The sequence below is a fragment of the Sinocyclocheilus rhinocerous genome, unplaced genomic scaffold, assembly GCF_001515625.1.
Source record: "Sinocyclocheilus rhinocerous isolate Xijiao unplaced genomic scaffold, SAMN03320098_v1.1 scaffold1028, whole genome shotgun sequence".
Taxonomy (NCBI): Eukaryota; Metazoa; Chordata; class Actinopteri; order Cypriniformes; family Cyprinidae; genus Sinocyclocheilus; species Sinocyclocheilus rhinocerous.
In genome coordinates, this window is record NW_015662166.1 from 384,266 (window position 1) to 397,856 (window position 13,591).

At 37.4% G+C, this 13,591-nt stretch overlaps 1 pseudogene; it reads right to left on the minus strand.

Annotated features, from left to right (window-relative positions):
• Positions 1 to 2,797: 2,797 nt before the first annotated feature.
• On the minus strand, positions 2,798 to 8,116 carry LOC107727706 (perforin-1-like; annotated as a pseudogene).
• Between the last annotated feature and the right edge of the window lie 5,475 nt (positions 8,117 to 13,591).

Here is a 13,591-nt window from a genome sequence, read left to right on the forward strand (position 1 = left end):
GGGGTGGGGGGAGGGGAGCGATGCAGCGGGCTGGAGCGCTTTTGCGCATGCGCCGCCGTCTCACTTTACCTGCCGCCCCTCCCCCATTCCGCTCGCTTGCTGTACTGCGCGTCTCTGCAGCGTTCCCCATGAAAACTAGGGAACTGTAGTTTGTTTAAGAGCAGGAGCCTCTTTTAGGCCCAACGAAATGATCGTTGCGGATTTATTTAATTCTAATAGAATTAAGGGGTAGGTCGCAACATACGACCGATCACAAGCCATTATAAACCTTTACAATCTTTTTTTTTTTTTTCATTTATTCGCCATTAGAGGTGTACCTGAATTTTCCTCAGATCCCAAATGCCACAGTTATGATGTGTACAAAAGAGACATGTACACTAACACAGTCGATACATACATCTACAATGTAAATACTGCAGATAAATTGAGTGTCCAGGTGTTTAAAGGCAACATGAATTGCAACCAGTTTTACTATAATGATGTATTTCCAAAAAGAAACTTAAAGGTGCACTAAGCGATTTTTGTTAAACAATGTTGATATTTGAAAGCACCAAAACAAACACGCCCATACCCTAGCAAGAACTCGCCCCTATTTTGATATCTCCACCCCACACGTACGTACACAACCCTGGCATAACGACGATCGCGGAAACAAGCGAAGATGAAACACAAGCATATTCAAACAAGAGCCATGTGATATGTAAAGATGAATTCTCTTTAGAAAGCATCAGTACAAATATTATTATAAGTATTTTAAATGATGTTAAATTTAAAAAAATGAAAACCACAGGATCAGGACAAGGAACATGCATTATAAAAATTAAATAGGGTCATTTTTGAATTCATGCTGACTTTAAAGCATGCAAAATATATGTTTGGATGTTCAAAGCTTACAGATAGACTAGTTTAACGGTTGAGGTCCCGGTTGAGCAGGAATGTAGCATTGGCAGTGTGGTTATCTGTTGGTCTTGGTTTGAACTACTTGAAACATCTCCCAGAGGGAAGCTTCTGGAGCAAATGATCTGGGTGGGAGGGATCTTCAATGCATCTTTGTGCCCCAGTTCCCTGTCTTGACCCCGCAGAGCTCAGAAATGTAAACAGCGGGAACTGGTTTAAAAGATACATGGTCAAGAGTAAAACACCTTTTTGTAATCCCATTATCAAATGGCTCCAAATCAGACATAGACATCCCATTTTAAGAGAAAGATATACACGAAACACTTTTGTCCATGTGCAATTAAATAAATGTAACATTTATATATATATATATATATATTCAAATGCTTCTGTAAAAAGAGATCCACGCAACATGCATAAAATATCGTTAAATGCCATTGCACAGTAACAGTTTTAATGGCTTTAAATATGTTCATCAGTCATCTGTGCTTATTCCGTTGGTTCAACAATTATTGACCACAAGGCTTTTAATTTATAAATCCCATTAAACACCGATACACATGTGCATAGTAGTTATCAGTTCAGACTTTTTTTTTTTTTAAATAAGGTCTTTAACAGCAGTAATTATCACAAACCAGCTTTTGGGAGGTTTGGGCCTAAATTATTGAACACAGCGGAAGGCCTTCAGGAGATAATTACTGTGTAAAGCATGTTCTGTTCTACAGGGGGCGCCGTTTGGCTCAGAAAACCTGCAATCACAGGACATTTTTGTCTTGCCAGAAATATTTATCTATTTATTCTGTATCAAATCTACATCAACGTATGTCAGTCTGTGTAATGTATTAAATCTATAGACATAAAGAATTGTTACATTTAGTTTACTTAAACTTAACCACCATACACATGTGCATAGTAGTTATCAGTTCAGACTTTTTTTTTTTTAAATAAGGTCTTTAACAGCAGTAATTATCACAAACCAGCTTTTGGGAGGTTTGGGCCTAAATTATTGAACACAGCGGAAGGCCTTCAGGAGATAATTACTGTGTAAAGCATGTTCTGTTCTACAGGGGGCGCCGTTTGGCTCAGAAAACCTGCAATCACAGGACATTTTTGTCTTGCCAGAAATATTTATCTATTTATTCTGTATCAAATCTACATCAACGTATGTCAGTCTGTGTAATGTATTAAATCTATAGACATAAAGAATTGTTACATTTAGTTTACTTAAACTTAACCACCAGGTGACAGGTAGCGCTTTCTACATGCTGTTCGCTTTTACCGGCATTCCTTGATAGTGACTAATTTTAATTAAAACCATCAATGAATGAACATATGTAATCTAATTAAGTGTGTTTTTAATTTTTCCAAAAAACTTCTACTTTCATGATTCCTCAGAATCTGTTTTATCTTTTCGCTGCTATTTTTCTAACATTAGTTTATTTGTTATTATTGCTCACAAATCTAAGACCTAATTTCTTTGAGTGAAATAAGCAGCCACCAACCTAAAGTCTGACTGAAGTGAGCACTAGACAGAACAATATAAATAATTTTTTTCAAGAAAGCTTTATTGCATCTGAAAGCATTTTTTTTGTTTAATCAGAAATTTTATACATATGACATTATAAAACAAATGAAGAATACTTTTTGAGTACAGATAAAATTATTTTAAAAATTACAAAAAAAAGTCAGATAAAATTTTAGGTGTTTATTGAAATAAGTTTTGTACATTTGTCTAGAAATAAGTCAATGATATTTGATTTATAGTAACTGTTTTCAATGTGTATCTTTGCAAAAACCTCAAATAGCTTATATTAGAAGGCCCTTCATCAGTACTTTACATTATCTTTACATTCTGCAGTTGTTGTATTATTACAGAAAAGGGACATTTCTTCCAAAATCCTTAGTTTGTTTTTAATGAAATGGGCCGTTCTCCAAAGGGCTGGTAATATTTTAGAGTACCGTCACCACCCGGCGTAGGAGCGTATTTCTCACAGAAAGACCTTGTAAGATTTGGGCCACACGTTGCAGTATAGGAGATCAAAAGAGAGCTGTGGTTTAATTTAAATGACGACTGTAGATTGGTTCCTTTGTGTGGGACAAGAGAACCCTTTCCTAATAGATCATCATCATACCGGTTGTCATGGTCCCACACCTTAAATAGCAAGTGCCTGTAAGACAAGCATAGACATATGAAGTACAAACAACAGATATTTTTTTAATTTAAAGTTTCAAAAAGTCCATTTAATGACAGAAACCGAAACTAAGATTAAGTTTTGTGAACATAACCACTTACGTTCTTTGAGTCAGATCCACAGTGTGAAAATTTATTTTGTAGTTCCACTGAGAAAAGTCGTTCATAATCACAGGGGTCTCATACGCTTTGTTTCCGTAGAACACTTTCACATAACAAATCGGTTTTATTGAAATAGTCTCCCCATAATCCCTTAGCACTCAACACGGTCACGATCAACGTGGCAACTCCTGCCTTACTCTGGCAGCAGTTGTTATCAACACTTTGATGACTGTTGCATTTGCATGCACAGTTATTGGCATGATGGCCCACTTTGCAGCTGGAAGGGCAAGCAGTAGATATGGCGCTTTTTGTGATGTACTTGCTGATGGCCGCTTGAAGACTGGCTCGTCAAGGTGTAGGAAACCACTCCAGGAATTTTCTTCAATGACTTGAGCCACACGTCATAACCACTAATGTTGCTTGGAGTGAAGATGATGTCTTGCTGCTCATCGTTGCCGCCCAGTATTTCAGTGACTTTGCACACGAAGGCCTGCGCCCCTCCTCGGCTGCGAGCGGCTTGGTCTCTTTTGGCGCGTCGGAGGAGGAAGTCATCGTCGTAGACGTCACCGCTGACGACTCCATGCCCTTAGCGGCGTCAGACGCAGAAGAGTGGTGAGGTTCCGGCGGAGAGCCCGAAGCCCTTTCCCCCTTCTCATCCAGCGAGGCCTGAAACCGGTCGCTGAACTCATCCGCGTCCTGTCTAAGGCTGTGGAGGACCTGGGCCTCGAGTGGTCGGCTCCGAAAGAGCCTACCCACGACCTACTGGACGTGTTGTTCCTGCCGGGACGCCGTCAGCAGTCCTCTCGCCAAAGACCCGCCCCGTTCTTGCCTGCGGTTGACCTGATCGTTAAGTTCTTGAAGGGTGCCCGGAGGTTGAATCCTCCTCGCCCTCGGACGGTGCCGGTCTGGGACTTGTCAGTAGTCCTGAGGGCCCTGCGGGGCCCTCCCTTTGAGCCACTACATTCGGTCGAACTGTACCCTTTGTCGCTGAAAACCGCTCTGCTACTGGCACTAGCATCGGTCAAGCGAGTGGGTGACTTACAAGCACTGTCAATCAGTCCTCAAGCCTAGACATGGCAATGTCCCAAAGGTGCTCTCAACTCCGTTTAGAGCCCAGGTTATCACTCTGTTAGCGCTCCTCGTAGCGAACGGCGAACAGGGTCCTAATGTTCTCTGCCCGGTACGGTTCTGAGAGTGTATTTGGAGCGCTCCAGCCTGTTCAGACAGTTTCAGAGCAGCTTTTTGTTGGCTTTGGAGGCCGCCTCAAAGGGCTGCCAGTCACAAAGCAGAGGCTTTCTCGCTGGCTTGGCTTATGCCTCGGCAGGCTTACAGTGCCCTATAGGTGTGAGGGCCCACTCCACATGAGAGATGGCCTCCTCCTGGGAGTGGTCCAGCAGGGTTTCTATTGGTGAGATTTGTGCGGCCGCCGGCTGGTCGTCACCGTCCACCTTTGCTAGATTTTATAGTTTGGACATCCCGGCCTTGCAGGCCTTTCTGTTTAATCGCCTATTTCCCCCTGTAGGTGGAAATGGTTATGTCGATGGCCCTCAGCTGTGCTTGGGGCCTAATTGGCTCACATCATTAGGGGCCCTTCGCTAAGTGCTCCGTGATTGAGCTTGCAGGGCAGATAGTTCTGCATCTGCTCATAGCACAGCATGATTGGACGCATTCCCCATACACAATGTGAGAATACGTTCGATAGGGAACGCTCCGGTTACTGACGTAACCTCAGTTCCCTGAGATAAGGGAACCGAGGTTACGTCAGTAACTGGAGCGTTTTTACAGTGGCACGCACTGTATAAAGCTCTACACTCTCAGAAAAAAGGTACAAAAGCTGTCACTGGGACGGTATACCTTTTTTAAAGACATACCTTTGTACCTATATGGTCCATATTGGTACCTCAAAGGTACATATTGGTACCTACAGTGAACATATTAGTACCTAAAAGGTACAAAAGTCTAAATTTTGAAAAGGTACTGCCCCAGTGACCGCTTTTGTACCTTTTTTCTGAGTGTAAATCATATCATTTTTACTGTTGTTTCAAAAAGTTTTTTTCCCACATGTTGTTAAACAACAGTACAATGCATTACACACTATACCTCTATCATAGCCTTGTTTTCATTCCTGACAAAAATTTTATATTGTGCTACACTTGCGAAGGTCTAGATCTTGAAATATGCAGCTTTATCTCTAATAATTGTGAAATAAAATCTCATAATTGCGACTTTATATATCTAACAATTGCAACTTTTTTTTATCTTTTATAATTAATCCTGTGTAGTCACGTTTTAAAATTTCACAGTGCACATTTGTAAACCCTAATGTAATGATTTGCATATTTATGAGGTCAATAAATCTGCTGAAATACTGCAGAATAATACTTTTTGTCTGTTCATCACTCCAGTTTAAACTGTATTTGCAACATTTTGAAGAATTTTCTGCCAGTGTTGAAACAAAACCTCACACATCAAAGTCTCTAGAAGTATCGCACTCATGAAAGTTTAATGAGCCAATCATTTACCAGTCAATTACCAATTGTGAGTTTCACCTCACAATTTAAAGTTAGCACCTTAAAAGTGTTTTTTTAAGTGTTTTACGCTTTATCCAGCATTTAAGTTGCCTTAATCTGGGGTTTAAAAAGACCTTGGGATTTTTCTTATTAGACCATAGATATCCAAATACCCATTAGCCAGTTACATTTAAAACCGTTTTCTCAATAGACAACATACACTCTTAAAAATAATGGTTCCAAAAGTTGTTTTTTTTCAGTGATGCAGTAGAAAAAAAATTTTTTTGGTTCCCCAAAGAACTTTTCAGTGAAAGAACCATTTTATCTTAGTGTGAAGAACATTTTAATTTCTAAAGAACCTTTTTCCACTATTCATTCTTAAAAATAAAGGCTCTTTATTGGTTCTTTATGGTTCTATAAAGAACCTTTAACATCTATGGAAGCTTTCCATTGTACTAAAGGTTCTATGCAGTGGAGAAAGATTCTTTAGAATATTAAAATGTTCTTCACACTAAAAAAAATGGTTCTTTTAAGAACTGTTCACTGAAAAGTTCTTTTGGGAACCCAAAATGGTTCTTCTATGGCATTGCTGTGAAAACCCCCTTTTGGATGCTTTATTTTTGAGAGTGTAAAGAACCTTTACAATGTAATGCTTCCAAAGATGTTAAAGGTTCTTCGTAGAACCATAAAGAACCAATAAAGAACCTTTATTTTTAAGAGTGTATAAACAATTGCAAGAGGCATAAAAATAACACATGCACACACACATATACCAGGACTTACGAGTAGTAGCGACAGGAGAAAGAGTGGCTTGTGAAGGAGTACTTGTTTTGAGCTGAGAGACTTTTGGCAAACCTGGCCAAACGCGAATGAGTGCCACCAACAGCCACACTTGCCACCATGGGCACACTCAGCCCGATCTTCCAGTTGGAAGTGGTGGAACTGGTGGTGTCCTTAAGAACCGAGCTGGCCGATTCATACACCTTGGCGCTGAGGCTATGGCGACACTGCACCTTGATCCGCCAGTCGACCACCGAAGCTCGCAACTTCTGCTTCTCGTTGAGCAGTTTGTTCTCACACAGAGTGCAGTTGCCATGCTCTCCTCCGCTCATGTAGGTCCGCACATCCACCACAAAAACTCCGCTGGTCTTCATTCGCACAATGTCAAAGCCTTCTCCCACCAAACTATGCCCGGGTACGAAGGGAAGCTTTTCGCACTCGGTGCTGGGGGCTGTTTCGCAACAGAGGGCAATGGGAAGACGAGTAGAACGAGTAGAAGCGAGAAAACGAGTAGAATAAAGTGGAATTTTAATTATAAGACTCTGATGAAATAAGCAGTCTTTATAAATAAGCAAGAACTACATGGACACTTTACAAGTAAAATGTCTTAATGTCTTTGCATTATATAACAAAATTTCTAATCAAATGGCAAAAGAAAAGAAAAAGCAAACATATTTCTCAAGTGGATCTCTGCGACTTTTTCAGGTACAAAATGATGCCGCATTAGAGCCACTATATATTTGGAGTGCAACAAATATATTACTTCTACATTATTGCAGTTTCCATCACTGAACTACACCGAAAAACAGATAATTAAACAATAAATATGTCAAATACCAACTCTGGTGTTCTGCTTGCATAGACTGTTACTAAATTTTACAAATCTCTGTTTTTACATGACATCCAAAGGAGTAAAAAACATAAAATCATCTCTAGAAGGATGCAGGCTACAAATATCATCTTTATATTTAGTACAAGTTTTACTACAAGACAAATTTCAAACATATAAGCGGGAAGCTGGAAATAAAAAGGGTTGAAAAATCCTCATAAACATAAATTCAGTTAAAGTGTTTCCAAACTATGATGCAAGTAAAAAATGCATAGTGATCTGTCATAAAAATGCCTACTAAATAAACAGGCACTCTTTAGCTGCACAAAAACGCGGCTATTTTTCCTATATTTTCAATTCAATTCAATTACTTTCAGCTAAAGTCTAAAGACGGGGATAATAAAATTATAATGCTTAATGTTAAGACAACAGAGAGAGGTGAAACCTTCACATCAAATAAATGAATAAGATGCAGCTACTCAAAGTATCTGATAAATTAAAAACACTGTTTTAAAAAGATGAGGATTAACATTCATTCATTCAACACCGTATCACACACACAGAAATACATTTATATATTTACAGTCAAATTAATTACGAGCAATTCACAAAATGACTAATGAATCAAATAATAAAGCATGCTGACATTTACCTAGTTGAGACGTTTTTCTTAACAGCCTTGGTAGGGAAGGGCAGATGACTCTGTTAAATAACACTAATGTTAGAAAAAAAAAGAAAAGGGGAACAAAAAGAGCAGATTCAGAAACACCAGTTATATGTTACCTTCACACTCTCCTCCCACAGCATCAAGACAAACACATAGACTTTTTTTTACATTTTGTATAACTTCATGGATATCAATAAACATTTTTGCTTATATAGTTAAAAGAATTCCGAAAATATCTGATTCTAAACTCTTTTTTTTTAGGCAGTCAGCATGGCCTGTGAGGAATAGACTTATTCACACTCTTCTCAGGCCATCTATTAACATGCGGTCAATAAAATCAATAACACTTTTGTAGTTTCACTTCACTATTACTACTGTGTTTTTTCCTGATGGATGTTTAATTTTGTGCTGCAACATCAAAATAACAGAAACTGTTTCAGTATGAGATGCAATAATAAAATATAACTGCATCCTAGATGTAAGAGTAAGCAGGAGAGAACCCTCTCTTAAAGCTATGGTTTGTATTGCAACCTGCATTTCTCAATGGCAATGATGTGCACTTACTGCAAATGAATCATGACGTATAGTCTTCTACTAGTGAAGCTCACACAGCAGGGTCATACTAATCAAGATTTGATATCAGTCTTGATTCAGTCTTCTGTCTGCTGTGTTTAATGCATTAAATTGCAGACTGTTGACCTCTGCACTGGCTGTGATTGGCATCTCTGGATCTGTGCTTGATTGGTTCTTATCTTACTTGGATGAAAATTCCTACCGAGTAAATTGGAAAGGGTCAGTCTCGGTACTTTGTGCTCTCAGGGATTTTAGAGGAATGAACCAACCACTTATACTGTATGTTTGAACCTCATAATAACTGCAAATTTACTAAACATTTTTGAATCTCTGTGAATGGGATCAATACAATTACTGTTGTGCACACTTGGGCTTTGTTCTGCATTTATCTCACGTTTAAAGAAACAGTTCACCAAAAAATGAAAATTTGCTAAAAAATGTACTCACATTCAGGCCATTCAAGATGTAGATGAGTTTGTTTCTTCATCAGAACAGATTTGGAAAGAATTAGCATAACGTTACTTGCTAACCAATGGATCCTCTGCAGTGAATGGGTGGCATTAGAATGAGAGTCCAAACAGCTGATAAAAACATCACAATAATACACCAAACTGTGCTTAATCTGTGCATATTTCTCTCCTGATTCAGACGAGACGACTTTTTCACTGGAGAAAGCAATATAATGGAGACTCATTTTGTAGGCAGAAGCAAGAGTTTAAAAAACATGCAGCTTTTCACTTCACCAGATGTAAACTGATGGTCTGGAGTGGTGTGGGTTACTTGTGGATTATTGTGATGTTTTTATCATCCTACAATTACAAATGAATTAAGTAATAAAAAATCATTACATCTCATTCTGACAGCACCCATTCACCGCAGAGGATCCACTAGTGAGCAAGTGATGTAATGCTAAATTACTCCAGATCTGTTCTGATTAAGAAACTCAATCCACATCTTGGATGACCGGAGGGTGAATAAATGTTCATTTTTGGGTCAACTATTCCTTTAAGGATGTTATTATTCCAAGATCTTTGTGTATTCTTAAACAACTTCAGTTGATGCAAGTATTTAACATAACAGCATTCACAAAAAATATCTTACTAAACAATTTTAGAGAGAAACAGAAGTTTTTCACACCTCTTGTCTGCAATGTCTGCAGAAATGGTGTGTAAATCGCTGGTTCTCTAATCATATCATCAAAGCTTTTGAGAATGATTAGGTTTTGACTCTTCAGTTTCAACAATCTCACATTTATCGGACCACATTTATTCAATTACAGTGTTCATATATCTTATCATACCAGTAATTATAGTACTACATCTACAGCACACATTTATTTGAAAGTTCCCAGGGTGCACTCAAATCTTGGTCCAAAAATTCTTGAGCTAAGACCTGAGAAGCCAAACAATAGCTTGCGTGAATTTTTCAAAATGAAACTGAGGATTAAATTTTAAATAATTAAAAACAATTAATTCGCATTCAATAGTAAGAAAGAAAGCTCTGACAAACCTTCAACAAAATTGTGTTACAGACAGGCATTTTTTCCCCTTGTATCCTCAAGAACAATGAGGTGTGGCTACTGGTTTCATGCATTGATCATAGCAGTGAAAACTCTTTATATGATTAGATTAATTTATTCTGAAGCTCACTTTCAGTTTGCCAAGGGCCACTTTCTATTTAGCATCTAGTCAAGTGTTTTTTTTGTGTGTGTGTGTGTTCAGCTTTCAAAAAGGCCACAGTATCCTGGCACACCAGAAATCCACTTTGAATTAGTACTCAGTTGTATTTGACCCATTTATAATGTACAAACTTTCTTAATGGCATTAATAGCAAATTGCGTTCAAAATATATATGACTTATAACCTTGGTTACTAGTGCCACACAGCATCAGATCTTGGTTTAGTCCCGATTGTGATCTAGGCCATGGACACTTGCTGTGGAATATGGGTTAACCCATTTACACCAACAGCGTAGCTGAGTCCGACCCAGATGTTACATCAGTTGTAAAGTCCTTCGTTCTGACAGGCCTGTGGTCTGAAAACAAACTTTACTATGAGCAATGCAAGATGTGGGAACAGTTCACACACACAAAAAAATAAAATAAATAAAAAATACATTTTATCCTTGTGTCAGTTCAAACCTGTATCATCTGCTCATCACGTAAAGAAAATTAATAAGCGAATGAAAGGAAACTAAATTTAAAGTCATATTACTTTGTGATACTTTTATGCTGTGTCTTTGTCAAGTTAGTATATTGGTTTGTGTTCCACAAGAAGGAGTAAAATCATATGGGATGACCTGAGGGTGAGCAAATGATGACAGACATTTCATTTTTGGCTGAACTATTTCTTTAACATGCCACTGAAATTGATTGCTAGGCTGCGTTGACCGCGCTGCTGCAGGAGGGCTTGTTGTTTTGCATTCTGTGCTGCAATTTATGACCCACGTATAGGTCACTGAGTGCAGCGGCAGCGAAGGAAGAAACGTGCGGTCTATCTTAAATGCCTGCTAAGCTGCATCTCAATGCTACAGCAGTCCCTGTCCACAGCAAGAGGCGACACAGGACCCCAGGGGTTTACAAGTGAAACGCACACACGAGATTGTGTTTTTCTTCTATTAAATTATGCTATCAATACATATTTTTATTGATTTGACTTTATTTCATCCAATATGTTTTCATTTTAAGTAAATTAATAACACCCAAAATCAGAATTTTCATCATTCACCCTCGTATCGTACCAAACTCAAGACTTGCTTTCCTCTGTGGAACACAAAATTATGATTTTGAAGAAATACTGTATACTCATCACACTTGAGAGAAAAAAAAATACTTTTTTCTTGCAATTCTGCGTTTACATCTCACGATTCAGTTTATATCTCGTGAGTCGTACTTTTTTCTCAGAGCTGTGAATCTGAGGTTGTCAGGATCATGGACCTGTCTTGTCGTGTCTTTGCCCCTGTTTCTGTTCATGTTTTCCCTTTTTTGGTCATGTTCCTGTCCTCGTTTAGTTTATTAGTCATTCAGTGCACCTGTGTTTGTTAATTATCCCTTGCATTTAAGTTCGAGTCTGTGCTGTCTGTCTTTGTCCGAGATTGTACGTCAACCCATGTGTTACCTGTGTTCCTGTCTGCCCAGTGTTATCCCTTGGATTTTGGAATTAAAAGACTATTGTGTGAGTTTACGCCTTGTCTCCTCGCTCCTCTCCGTAGGCTAGTGTGACAGGTTACATCTCACAATTCTGTTTTTTATGGAAAAGATAATAATAATTAGCATATTCTCACACTTTTGACTTTTTTTTCTTGAAATTGCAAGTTTATTACTCACAATTCTGACATTTCTTCTCAGAATTCCAAGTTCATATCTCGCAATTCTGACTTTTTTCTCAATTCTTAGTCTATATCTTGCAATTCTTTATTTATATCACAAAATTCTAATCTTGCAATTCTGACTTTTTTTTCTCAGAATTCAGAATTCTGAGTTTACATCTTGCAATTTTGAATTTATATCATGCAATTCTGAGTTCATATCTCGCAATTCTGACTTTTTTCTCAATTCTTAGTCTATATCTTGCAATTCTTTATTTATATCACAAAATTCTAATCTTGCAATTCTGACTTTTTTTTCTCAGAATTCTGAGTTTACATCTTACAATTGTAAATTTATATCACACAATTCTGAGTTCATATCTTGCAGTTCTGAATTTATAAGAATTGCGAGATAAAAAGACGCAGTTACCACAATTACCTATTGATAGTAGTGTAGCGATTAATGAAGTACAGCTCAAACACAAGTCACTTTTAAACCAATCAGCTGAGCTTTGGTCAACACTGAATACACTGACCAACTTGAACATGAAATTTTGCCTGAACAATGCTAAGTGTTTTATTATTTTATTTTAATCTTAGAAATTAAAGATAATAATAATTAGCATATTCTCACACTTTTGACTTTTTTTTTCTTGAAATTGCAAGTTTATTACTCACAATTCTGACATTTCTTCTCAGAATTCCAAGTTCATATCTCGCAATTCTGACTTTTTTCTCAATTCTTAGTCTATATCTTGCAATTCTTTATTTATATCACAAAATTCTAATCTTGCAATTCTGACTTTTTTTTCTCAGAATTCTGAGTTTACATCTTACAATTGTAAATTTATATTATGCAATTTCGAGTTAATATCTAGCAATTCTGACTTGTTTTACCAGAATTCTTAGTTTATATCTTGCAATTCTGTAATTATCTCATGCAGTTGAGTTTATATCTTGCAATTCTGACTTTTTTTCTTAGAATTGCAAGTTAATATTTCACTATTATGAGTTTATATCTCACAGTTTTAACTTTTTCCTCCGAATTGCAAGAAACAAAGTCTGAATTGTGAGACGTGTACACTCAGAATTGCGAGATAAAAAGACGCAATTACCACAATTACCTATTGATAGTAGTGGAGCGATTAATGAAGTACAGCTCAAACACAAGTCACTTTTAAACCAAACAGCTGAGCTTTGGTCAACACTGAATACACTGACCAACTTGAACATGAAATTTTGCCTGAACAATGCTAAGTGTTTTATTATTTTATTTTAATCTTAGAAATTAAAATGCATAGAACAATGGTAGAAAACAGGCTTATAATATTAATCTCTGCCATATGGCATAAACTTTATGATGTTATGGGTTGTACCAAATCACAATCTTAGGGTTGTTAATGCATTTAATAAGCTAACTTAAGCTAAGCTAACATAAGCTAATAACAACACCGTTATTACAGCATATGAGTCAGACTGGTCTATCACGATAATATGTTGTGACATGGTCCCTCAGCCTCATGTAGTGGAATACCGCTGGTATCCAGTGTTGCCAAACCCCTCCCTCAGAAAATCTCTAGAACCACCCTCAAAAGTCTCAATTTTCACAAAAAGTCACCAAATATGAAAACAAAGTAAATACAGGTAAATTTGGTAAAGGTAAAGGAAAGTAAATATATATATATATATATATACTTTACAAATGATGACAGTATAAAAATATAACAAAAAATTCT